The sequence below is a fragment of the Labeo rohita genome, chromosome 2, assembly GCF_022985175.1.
Source record: "Labeo rohita strain BAU-BD-2019 chromosome 2, IGBB_LRoh.1.0, whole genome shotgun sequence".
Taxonomy (NCBI): Eukaryota; Metazoa; Chordata; class Actinopteri; order Cypriniformes; family Cyprinidae; genus Labeo; species Labeo rohita.
Window position 1 is genome coordinate 21,582,962 of NC_066870.1, and position 11,112 is coordinate 21,594,073.

Genomic DNA, 11,112 nt, shown 5'->3' on the forward strand with positions numbered 1-11,112 from the left:
GGTTTGGCTAACATACGCATTATGACAGGGCTCTCTAGCTCCAACCCTAATCAAACAAATCTCAACAAGCTAATCAAGATGCAATTAGATGGGACTCTAGCAGAAATCATGTTCATGGACGAGCTAATCTATTAAAGATTTAACGTCACTTGGTATGAAACAAGGTGATGCTGAAAGCCATGGAATTGAAACGAGGCCACTGGAGCAATTGCTAATGAGAGATGGGCGTGACACACGGCTCGAACACAGCAGAGCTTTTATTATGCCTCAGCTGACAGCTTCCGCTCCTTCCGGTCATGTGTATGTGGGGTAAAGCAGTGCTGTTTTATCATGCTAGATACATTTGAGTATGTTGATAGTTCTGTTATAATGCTACTCTGTGTTCGTCATCTGTATTTTAAAGCACATAACTTATTAACCCTTTAACTGTCACCGCTCCACCTGTGGGATGCTTGGCGCTCTTTTTTTCGTTGTCCTTTTTCTCTATCAAATATTTTAAATATCATTAAATATCATTTGAAAGCTTAGAAGCCCAAGAATCATCCTATGAAAACCATTTTGAAATCGGACATTGCATTACCATGGAAATGGTACTGTAAAATCTTTTGGCGGTCTCCTCCCCCTTAGCAGCGGTGTCAAGTGTCATATTACAAAATGCATCATGGTCTTTTAGAATCCAAACTTTTTAGAATCTTGACAAAAAACATGTCATTGGAAAGGTCTGAGTCTCAGGATTTTATATTTGGTGGTTATTTTGTGAGATTTAGACATTTGTGACAGAAAAATGCAGTTTGTTTGGCACCCGGTGGCTGTTTGTGGTATAACGCCCCAAACAAACTTTTACAGGAACCTAAATTTTTTTCATATCAACTTCAAATTTGGAACATAACTTATTTAGACATAAGGCTTCAATTTGATACCAAATGTAGGGTAAAACCTGTAAAATATGTATTTTATATAAAATAAAATAAAAATGGTACAGTGCATTTTCTTTTAAGTAAATTTAAACTTCCATAACTTATTAATATTTTATTTTTTTATAAAAATTCCACATCTGGCATAATCTGTTTTCTGTCTTCTTTGAAAAGAGACCAACCTTAGATCTGCATTCCAAAGTGTTCAGGAATTACAACAATTTAAGTTCGGATAGTGCACTTTCATGCCTATTAAAAAAAAAATGGGGGGTGACAGTTAAAGGGTTAAAGCATCTTTGATGTTTTCATGTTTTCTACAAAATAAAATTCCATGGAAATCTAGGATGTATGATGCCACTGGCAGGCGACGGAATGACAAAGGATGCATCACTTGTTAAAACTGCTAATTTCTCTGGATTTAAACATTCTTCAAAAACCAAGTTCATGACTGTGACATAAACTAAAATCTATTAGCTAAAGAACTATCATCTGTTAAGAAACGTGCTTTATTTTTTCAGATTCCTTTATATCAAATCTACAATTCAATACACCAGAAACAAAAGAACTATTTAATCTGTGAGACAGTGAGTCAACGGCTCTGACTGATCCTCTGCAACACCAGCATCCTGCTCTCATCATTCCTACTGAATCACTGATGCATGAAAACCTTTTGCTTCCCTGTGTTAACAATAACCTCACCTCATTCTCTCAGGTTGACAGGCATGGCAGAGCTCCGGCATTGTGACTGGACATGACATTTCTATTCCCTTTCAAACTCCATCACTTCACCAGCTCCACTGAGCCTGCATGCTCAGTCTGTTATTCTATTATACATTCCCCATTCAAACACTCTGTACTCCCCAAACAGTGCAGTACTTCACACTTCTCCTAGACTTCTTGGTTAAAGGTATCAAGCCAACTCCATTCTCTATTAAAAACATCTAATGAATGTAAACACATTTATAATGCATGCACATTATACAACTCCCGGAGGTTAATAAAGGCCTGCTGAAGCAAAGCAATGCATTTGTGTACGACAAGTATCCATATTTAAAACTTTATAAACCATGATCTCTTGCTTCCCCTAACTGTCGTACACGTGTTAGAGTGGCATTCCAGTAGATGACGTAGAACGTAGGCGTAGCGTAAGCTTCTTGACCACAGTTTACTTCCACTATAAAGCTTGGAAGAGCCAGGATTTTTTTTTATTATAACTCTGATTGTATTTGTCAGAAAGAAGAAAGTCATATACACCTAGGATGGCTTGAGGGTGAGTAAACCATGGGGTGATTTTTATTTTTGGGTGAACTATCCCTTTAATTATTATTAGACTGCCAGTTAAAACCATAGTTTTGAGATTCAGTTATTGAATGCACTGAAAATGACCAATAAGGACTTCACATTCATTTTATAGTGTTCATCTTGTTGCTTGTCTGATTGATTTGTACATTGCAATAGATGGTTTGTATTTTCTTAGCCTTGTAATAAACAGAATAATATTGTTGCATTTACCTAAAGCAGCTTCTGATTCTAAACTTGTGTTTATATCCTTGTCTGGCTGCATAACACTATATACTACAGTAGCTGTTACTGATGCTGTTCTTGTCCAGATGACAGTTTCTGCATGAAAACTCTCAGACACTTCACACAGAATACATAAAAAAACAATGTGGGAAATCACCACAACAGCACCTACAAATCCACTATACAGCACACCTCACATTCACATCTACATTCATGTAATAATTAAAGATCTTTTTAAGGCTTATGATATTGTTAACTATATAGTGCCATGACATTCTTTTAAACCTTTTTGGCATTAAGCAGACTTTTATTTATCCCTACAAAGTTACTCCCTCTGCTGGGTGATCCCATATAGACAGTGAATTCAACCTGGCATGTGTAAGTGGGTCACTAGAGCAGTGACTAATTAGCTGATAACACAATGAACTGCAGCTGACATGACAGGTGTATTGCTTAGAAGAGACAACACGGGGTCAATTCAAGATTGAAATCCATTCACTTTTACGTAAACAGTGAGGATGATGCCATCCAGGGCACTGAAATAGTCTCAAAACATCCCCTAAGGTCACGTTTGTGTCATCACAAATAACAATAGAGTCTATTGACGTCACTAATAATTGAAGACAGAACAAATTAAAGCTGTAAGCAGCGTTGAAAGGGCCCTTGCACCCGGGCTCACCGCCACCCTATGACTATAACTGGATATTGGAATGTCTTCAGGCCAGTACTTATATCAAACATATGAAGTTTGGTACAGATTGAACATGGTATGTTTGAGTTAGTGTAAAACATGACATATCCTGTTACCAACAGGTGGCACTATGATTATAACTGAATAATGGCCTTTAGATGTCTTCAGGCCAGGACTCGAACGTGTGAAGTTTGGGGTAGATCAGACATTGTATGGCTGAGTTACAACACCCTCTATTCCCATGGTGAAACATCGTACTTTGTCAGGCCACCACGGACACGCCATTTAACAAAAACTCAAGATCTTCGCAATTTAACATTGCAAAGGCCTTTAGAGTAGATTGACTAAATATAATGTTAATATAATGTTGTCATTAAATCTCTATGAGGAGTTTGTTAGAGAGTAAAACATGCCACTTCCTGTTGCCTGCCGGTGGCACTATGACTATAAGTGAATATGGTCATGGGCATGTATTTTGGTGCAGCTCAGACATTGTATGCCTGAATTATAACAACTTCCTTTTTCATGGCGAAACATCAAAGTTTGTCAGGCTGCCAATTTAAAGGAGAAGTCCACTTCCAAAACAAAGATTCACATATAATGTACTCACCTCCTTATTTAAATTGTATTATTTTTATGGAAATAACCAATCGTTACACTAGATAAGACAGTTCAAAAGCGGAGCACCATACCAGTCCATTATATGGAGAAAAATGCTGAAATGCTTTCCTCAAAAAACATAATTTCTTTATGACTGAAGAAAGAAAGACATGAACATCTTGGATGACACAGGGGTGAGTACATTATCTGTAAATTTTTGTTCTGGAAGTGGACTTCTCCTTTAACTTCACAAAGGGCTTTAGATTACACTGACCAAATTAGGCACTGATCTGTTTAAATCTCTTGGAGGAGTTAGTTTAAATACAATGCCTAAAATGGCACAAAACTTGCAGAGAAGTTTCAAAATAACAGACTTCCTGTTGGGTTTCGGACTTCATACCAGGGGACATTTTTTTAGGTATTGTTGTGTAACATGTCTGCCGAATTTCGTACACGTATGTGAAACATAGCTCATGGGGCATTTAAATGTTATATGTGGCACTATTGAGTCATTTTGCCACACTCACTTCTGAAACCCATATCAGATGTAAATTTTCATCACTTTTAGTGTGTGTGCAAAGTTTTCAAGCATGTTTAGGCCCTCAAAAATGTGATTCATTTTGGAGAAGAAGAAGAAGAATCTGAGCAATTTCAGTAGGGTCCTTGCACCACTGGTGCCAGGACCTAACAATGTAAAATATATTAATCTATTTATTTTTCCTGTGGTTTAATAGTGTTTTTTAACTGTAAATGATACATCCCTCAATATATCCAAAAACAAATTCACATATGATAACATTAATGGGGCAAGTCACCGCTTGCAAGACGGGGATTTTTCTTTCGTATTGTGATGAAAATCTTTTACCTAATTTGTGTAATTTGGTCATAAAAAATGGTTTGTAAATTTCTCATTATGCTATTTTATCACCAAATCTTGGATTCAGTCTTTTTATTAACTTTCTTTCAATTAGCACAAGTTTTGTATTCGTAATTGAACGAAAAAAAATGATGCGGGTAACATGAAAAAATAATAAACATTGTTCATTTACTTAAACTACTGACATTGTAACAATACATGGAGTAGACTCCATTTATCTCTTCATTCTCTATTGACAATGAACTTCCAAACAAACCGGAGGAATTAAATCACAATAGAGCATTGTGAAGATAGAAAAAAAAAAACATGACAAAATGGGGTTGTTTATGCAATCGTCCTTCTCCTACTCGTGTTTTTATTCTCAATTAAACTAGAGAAAGAGGATCCTTCATCCTGTGTGGGTGTCTACATAAAACTTTGCTGGAAGAGATGTCCTGCATGGGAGTTTAGAGTGTCTCTGACTAGATAGAGTTATTTTGATCTATCTGAAGCGTATGGCATGATACTTACAGCTTACTCCTGCTATTAAAACTGATATGTTATATATATAAAATACTCGGATTTGTACGCAGAGAGTGGGGCTCTGAGGAAGACTCAGGAATTCTGTCCAGGTTTCGTCTGGTAGATACTCCCATCCCTTCTAGAATTCCCAATGAGAGATAAGCCTTACTTGAGGAAAGGATATTTCACGGCTGGCTTCCCCCCACCTGTCCCTTGACTGACACATTCTGAATAGTAAATCGTTCTTTTCAGAATAACATACATCTTCTGCACTATCATTCTTGACTCCAAAAGAACAATATTGATTAAAGAAAACGGGTTTTGCGGGAAGATTGTGAGCATCTTATCTAGTGGAGGACATGACTGATTATTATACTTTTGCCCCTGTGCTTGTACAAAAGGAATATTGCAACTGGCAGAATAAAATGAAAGGCAACTTTTGTGAAAGTCATGTGATTTTTTTTTCTTCATTGGAAGTTTAAGCTATCTTTCTCAACAGTATCATTTCAGACCAATCATTTCATATATTATTTTAATAATGTCAAGACCAGTCATATGTATAGTGAATGAGATCGACCAACTGTGAAATGCAACAGATTTAAATAATTGAAGTGACAAACGCAGCCATTATTACACATTGCAGGTTCAAAAAGTTTTTCATTTCACATTATAGGTTCTTCATATAAAGTTCTTTAAATCACAAGAACATACAGCAGATGTTTTTAAAGAACAAGACAACACCCAAAAAGGTTTTAATTTGGCATCAGACTTAAAAACCTTTTAGCCCCTATAGTTATATTTTGTTATTACTATTGGAACTATCTAATGAAATAAAACACGCAAGAGGCAATGCTGCAAACTTCGGAAGCAACTCAAGAGTCATTAATCATGCATGCACTAAAAATACATTTTTATACAGGCCTTGCTCATAAAATAAATAATTATTTTAAAATTAACGCGACGTCAACACTTTAGACATCAAGCGCAATAAAAAGTATGTAGCACCTCTTTGCAAAAATAAATCTCTATAATCTATACCTCAGGAAATACATGAGGAAAAGCACCTTAACATTTGACAACGATGTAAACAATCGAGAACAACAGCAGCTGAAACGCTGAAGCTACTCACCAATCACAGAGTCCGAGCATCAGATGAGATGGCGAGCGAGTGCAGAACGCTGCGCTTCTGGATCGCTCACATCTCAGCTTCACTGGGTCATGTGACAGCAGCTGCTGCCCGCTTTATCATCCACTTGCTCATACTGCATCCATTCATCCGCAGCTTACTTACAACTACATTTGCTTTACATAGCTGGATGTTTTTTCAACTTCAGACACTTTTGTGTCCCAGGGCTTGATTAATGTATTAAAACTTAAATGTATTAAAAATAGTTGAAAATGACACTGTGGTGTAATGTTTATGGACACAATAATGACTCTTCTGTGACGTATGTGTGTGTGTCCACTGTTAATACTTCGCCAGCAGACAAATCACAAGTATGAAAATCCACATCACAGTTATTAAAGCGCCTGTATTTAAAGGGTTAGCGCACCCAAAAATGAAAACTCTGTCATTAAAGGAGAAGTCCACTTCCAAAACAAAGATTCACATATAATGTAAATGCAGCTTCAAACGATCCCAAATGCGGTTAAACGAGTCCAGCCAAGGAAGAAGGGTCTTAGCTCACCATAGCAACTCACCATAGCAGTTCATTATATGGAGAAAAATGCTGAAATGTTTTCCTCAAAAAAAAAAAAAAAAAATTCCTTTACGACTGAAGAAAGAAAGACATCCCTGGTGAAAAAAAAAAAAAACAGCATATGCTGGTTAGGTAGGTTTTGATGCTGGTTTAAGCTGGTCCTTTGCTGGTTTTTGCTGGTCATGTTGCTGGTCAAGGACCAGCATGAACCAGCAAAGGACCAGCATAAACCAGCAAAGGACCAGCTTAAACCAGCATCAAAACCTACCTAACCAGCATCCCAGTATCAAAACATACCTTTTTCACCAGGGATGAACATCTTGGATGACAAGGGGGTGGGTACATTATATGTAATTCTTTGTTTTGCAAGTGTACTTCTCCTTGAATTACTCACCCTCATGTCACTTCAAACCCGTAAGACCTTCGTAATCTTTGGAACACAAATTAAGATATATTTTTTTATTAAATGGTCAGCAGCACCACACGCATGCGCTGTGGTCAGGGTTGCCAGCTTTTCGCAACAAAACCCATCCAATTGCTACTCAAAACTAGGGGGTGGGGGGAGGGGTGGTCCGCCATATAAAATTGCATTCCGGTAGATAAAATACAATAAAATAAAATAAAAGTTTTTTTGTCGGGGTTCCCCGGGTAAATTCGCATTTGAGGGGCTAAATATGACGTTATTGGGGTTGCTTCAAACTGCAGACAGCAACGGCAGCAAGAGAGATTAAGTAGTCCAATTCCGCGGGAAAACTGCGGAGTTGGCAACACACATGTAGTAGTCGTGAATGCACGTTGAAGACTGACGAGAAGAAATTGTTGAATAAAGTCGTTATTTTTTGTTTTCTTTTCGCACAAAAGTATTCTTTTAGCTTCATAAAATTAAAGTTGAACCACTGAGGTCACATGGACTATTTAATCGATGTCCTTACTAGCTTTCGGGTCAGAAGCTATAGGATTTCATCAAAAATATCCTAATTTGTGTTCCGAAGATGAACGAAGGTCTTAAGCCGCCTACGGGTTTGGAACGACGTGAGGGTGAGTAATTAATGACAGAATTTTCACAAGTAAAGCAACCCTTAAGAAAAATTAACCATGGTTTATTATAGTAAAAGTGTAGTAACCATGTTTTTTGGCGCATTGATTACCAGTTCCATAATCTACCATTTATATAACTATATTACTATAATAGTTTTACAACAAATACCATTAAACTATGGTTAGTGTAGCAAGACCGTGGTTAATTTGTGGCTTCCATGGTTTAACTATAGTAAGCATGTTTTTTTTTTTTTTGGTTTTCTGCCATATTCCCTTGTTAATAGCCTAGTCAAATATTTTAAAGCTTAGCATAGTGCATAGTTTAAATCTTATTTAAACTGTTCACAGAATGTTTTACTAAAACCCAGTATGAAATGGAATTTTGGAATTTAGAAAATTGGGTGTATATTTTTTTTCAATATCAATCATAGCTCTCTGATTCAATACAAATTACACGTGCTGCAGTGATTCAGATTGTCTAACTCTTTATAGATTCTAAACGAGCAACAAAACTACAACTTTATCTTAAATTAAATATTTGAGAATAACCTGAAGCGTACCAGGCGACTCCATCTGAACCAACAGTTAAAAATGTTCCTCTTGGGTTGTCAAGCCTTTATAAGGAGGTTGTGTACATCTTAGGTGCGAGGGTGCTGACTATCTTCTCTTCTTTTTCATCTTCTGTGAGCACAAAATTTTATTATGCTAAAATTCAACTTTAACACTTCAGACATAAACACATTTCAGCGTTTATAAGAACAGACACACCTGAATGTATAAAAATACTTAAGACATGCCATCTTACATTGATGTTATTTTCTCCTCAGCAGGTTTCCCTGCATGCCAAAGATGTACTTTCTCATTTGAAGCTCAGTACAAAGAATCTGTCATCAATGTTCTTTAAGTATGTCACCCAGAGAGATTAAATTCGTTAAAACTGTTCATGTAACTAGGGCATGTTTCATTTCATAATAAGGTTACCTTCAGTACACCAACTTAAAATGGACAGTTTTAGGACTGTAGATATATGACCAACATCTGGTTTGAAAATCATTGTCAGACACGGTTGCTTTAAGGCCAAACATTAGTCAAAGTCAAAGTTTATTTGTCAAACTGCGGTATGTGTGTTATCTTACAAGCTCACCTTTGGGGGGAAAAAACCTTGTTTATATAACTTTTCAATGGCCACATTTACAGAAGTGTGCAGAAATATTAAATAACTGTTCAAGGCCAGATCTTCTGCCTTGAAATCTCATCTCGTAACAGTCCCTTACAAGAATACAGTGTTTCAAACACAAACTCACGCTCTGACCACATTAAAATGAGAAACTCTGCAGCCCTGCTGAATACAGCACACAGAAGTACACTGCTAATTTCTGTTTGCTTATGCAGAGGACATATTTACCCTCATTACCATTCAGGCCTCTTTCCCATCCACTTAATGACATTCAGCTGGTCCCGCAGGTATGCAGGCCATGGAGAGGTGCAGTCAGCACAAACCGGACTCATGCTGACTGAGGCATTAAGCAACAGTTCAAAGTCTCGTAGCCTTTGCTATATCCCCTCTCAAAGCCCACCTAAGGCCAATTAGACAGTAAGGAAAGAACCACAACAGACGTGCCAGAGGTATGAAATGTGAAGCTGCTGAGTCTGCATGTGGGTAACATATCCCAACTGATTTCTTGTACTGAAGCTGCCTGTCATAATGAAGTGTGTCAATAAAATCTGTTGTGTGTCACTTGGAGAGTGTGCTGGGTAATCCAGGTGTTAGATATATTTTGTGTGCTTCATCAGTTCCTTTTTTAGTTAGATTTGCCCGCTGAGGGACCTTCTAAGAGTGGCATATTTACAGTGCACTTGAAGTTAATGCATATTTCAACATGTTCGCTGTCTGTGTAAGTAGTCATTAGTGTTACTATGTTGGCATGCCAAGCTCTTTTAAAATAGTCATCAAGTGCACTCATTTTTCATCTGCCTTTGTGAGTTTAAATACTGGGTATCGGGTACTAATGTTTAATGTGTTTTTATACACTTGATCATGGTGTTTACAATAAATGACATTTCTATTTCCCACAAAGCTTTTCCACTGTCTACAGCAGGCGTATATGTTCAAACAAAAAATATATACTTGTCAAAGATGTTTATATTGTGAATGACATATTTATTTTCCCTTAGCAGATTCAGTTGAAGTCAAAAGTTTACATACACCCTGCAGAATCTGCATTATTTTAACAAAATAAGAGGGATCGTACAAAATGCATGTTGTTTTTTTATTTAGTATTGACCTGAATAAGATGTTTCACATTAAAAAATGTTTACATATAGTCATCAGTAGAAAATAATAGTTGAATTTATAAAAATGACCCAGTTCGAAAGTTTACATACACTTGATTCTTAATACTGTGTTGTTACCTGAATGATCCACAGCTGTTTTTGTTTGTTTGTTTAGCAATAGTTGTTTATGAGTCCCTTGTTTGTCCATGAACAGTTAAACTGCCCACTGTTCTTCAGAAAAATCCTCCAGGTCCCACAATTTTTTTGGTTTTTCAGCATTTTTTTGTATTTGAATACTTTCCAACAATGACTATGATTTTGAGATCCCTCTTTTCACACTGAGGACAACTGAGGGACTCACATGCAACTATTACAGAGGGTTCAAACACTCGCTGGTGCTTCAGAAGGAAAAAACATGCATTAAGAACCAGGGGTGAAAACTTTTTGAATTTGAAGATCAGGGTAAATTTAACTTATTTTGCCTTCTGTAGCTTATGTAGGGCAGTACTAACTGAAAAAAATATGATATTTAGGCAAAATAAGAAAAATGTACACATTCTCATTCTGTTCAAAAGTTTTCACCCCCGGCTCTTAATGTGTTGTGTTTCCTTCTAAGGCATCAGTGAGCATTTGAACCTTCTGTAATAGTTGCATCTCATATGTTGCATCTCATCCCTAAATGAACCATCCTGTAAACCCAAATGTTGTCTTTACTTATACAATTAATTAATCTTGACTAAAGTCAAGACTAGAGTCAAGTTATTAGGGTTTTTATTGTATCTGTTCAGAAAATTAATTTTTAATGCATAGATTTCTGTATTGGAATATGATAAATTTGTTTTGCACTACTAAAATATGAAGCAGTTTTTGATGTTAATGCATATTCTAGGATATGAAAAACACCAACTGTAATTCAAGTCATTTATTATTTTTATTGAAAAAATTAAACATAAAATGCAGATAAGAAAGACAGATTATTTTGTCCAAGTGAAA

The 11,112-nt window shown here is 36.4% G+C and overlaps 1 protein-coding gene across 3 annotated transcripts in view; it reads right to left on the reverse strand.

The window, feature by feature from the left end:
- ralyl (RALY RNA binding protein like) overlaps positions 1 to 6,288 on the reverse strand; it is a 25,745-nt gene extending 19,457 nt beyond the window's left edge. For all 3 annotated transcript variants that reach the window (XM_051122227.1, XM_051122238.1, XM_051122220.1), the window contains exon 1: positions 6,237 to 6,288. The gene's annotated coding sequence lies outside the window, so the exon portion shown is untranslated. The remainder of the gene's footprint in view (positions 1 to 6,236) is intronic.
- Between the last annotated feature and the right edge of the window lie 4,824 nt (positions 6,289 to 11,112).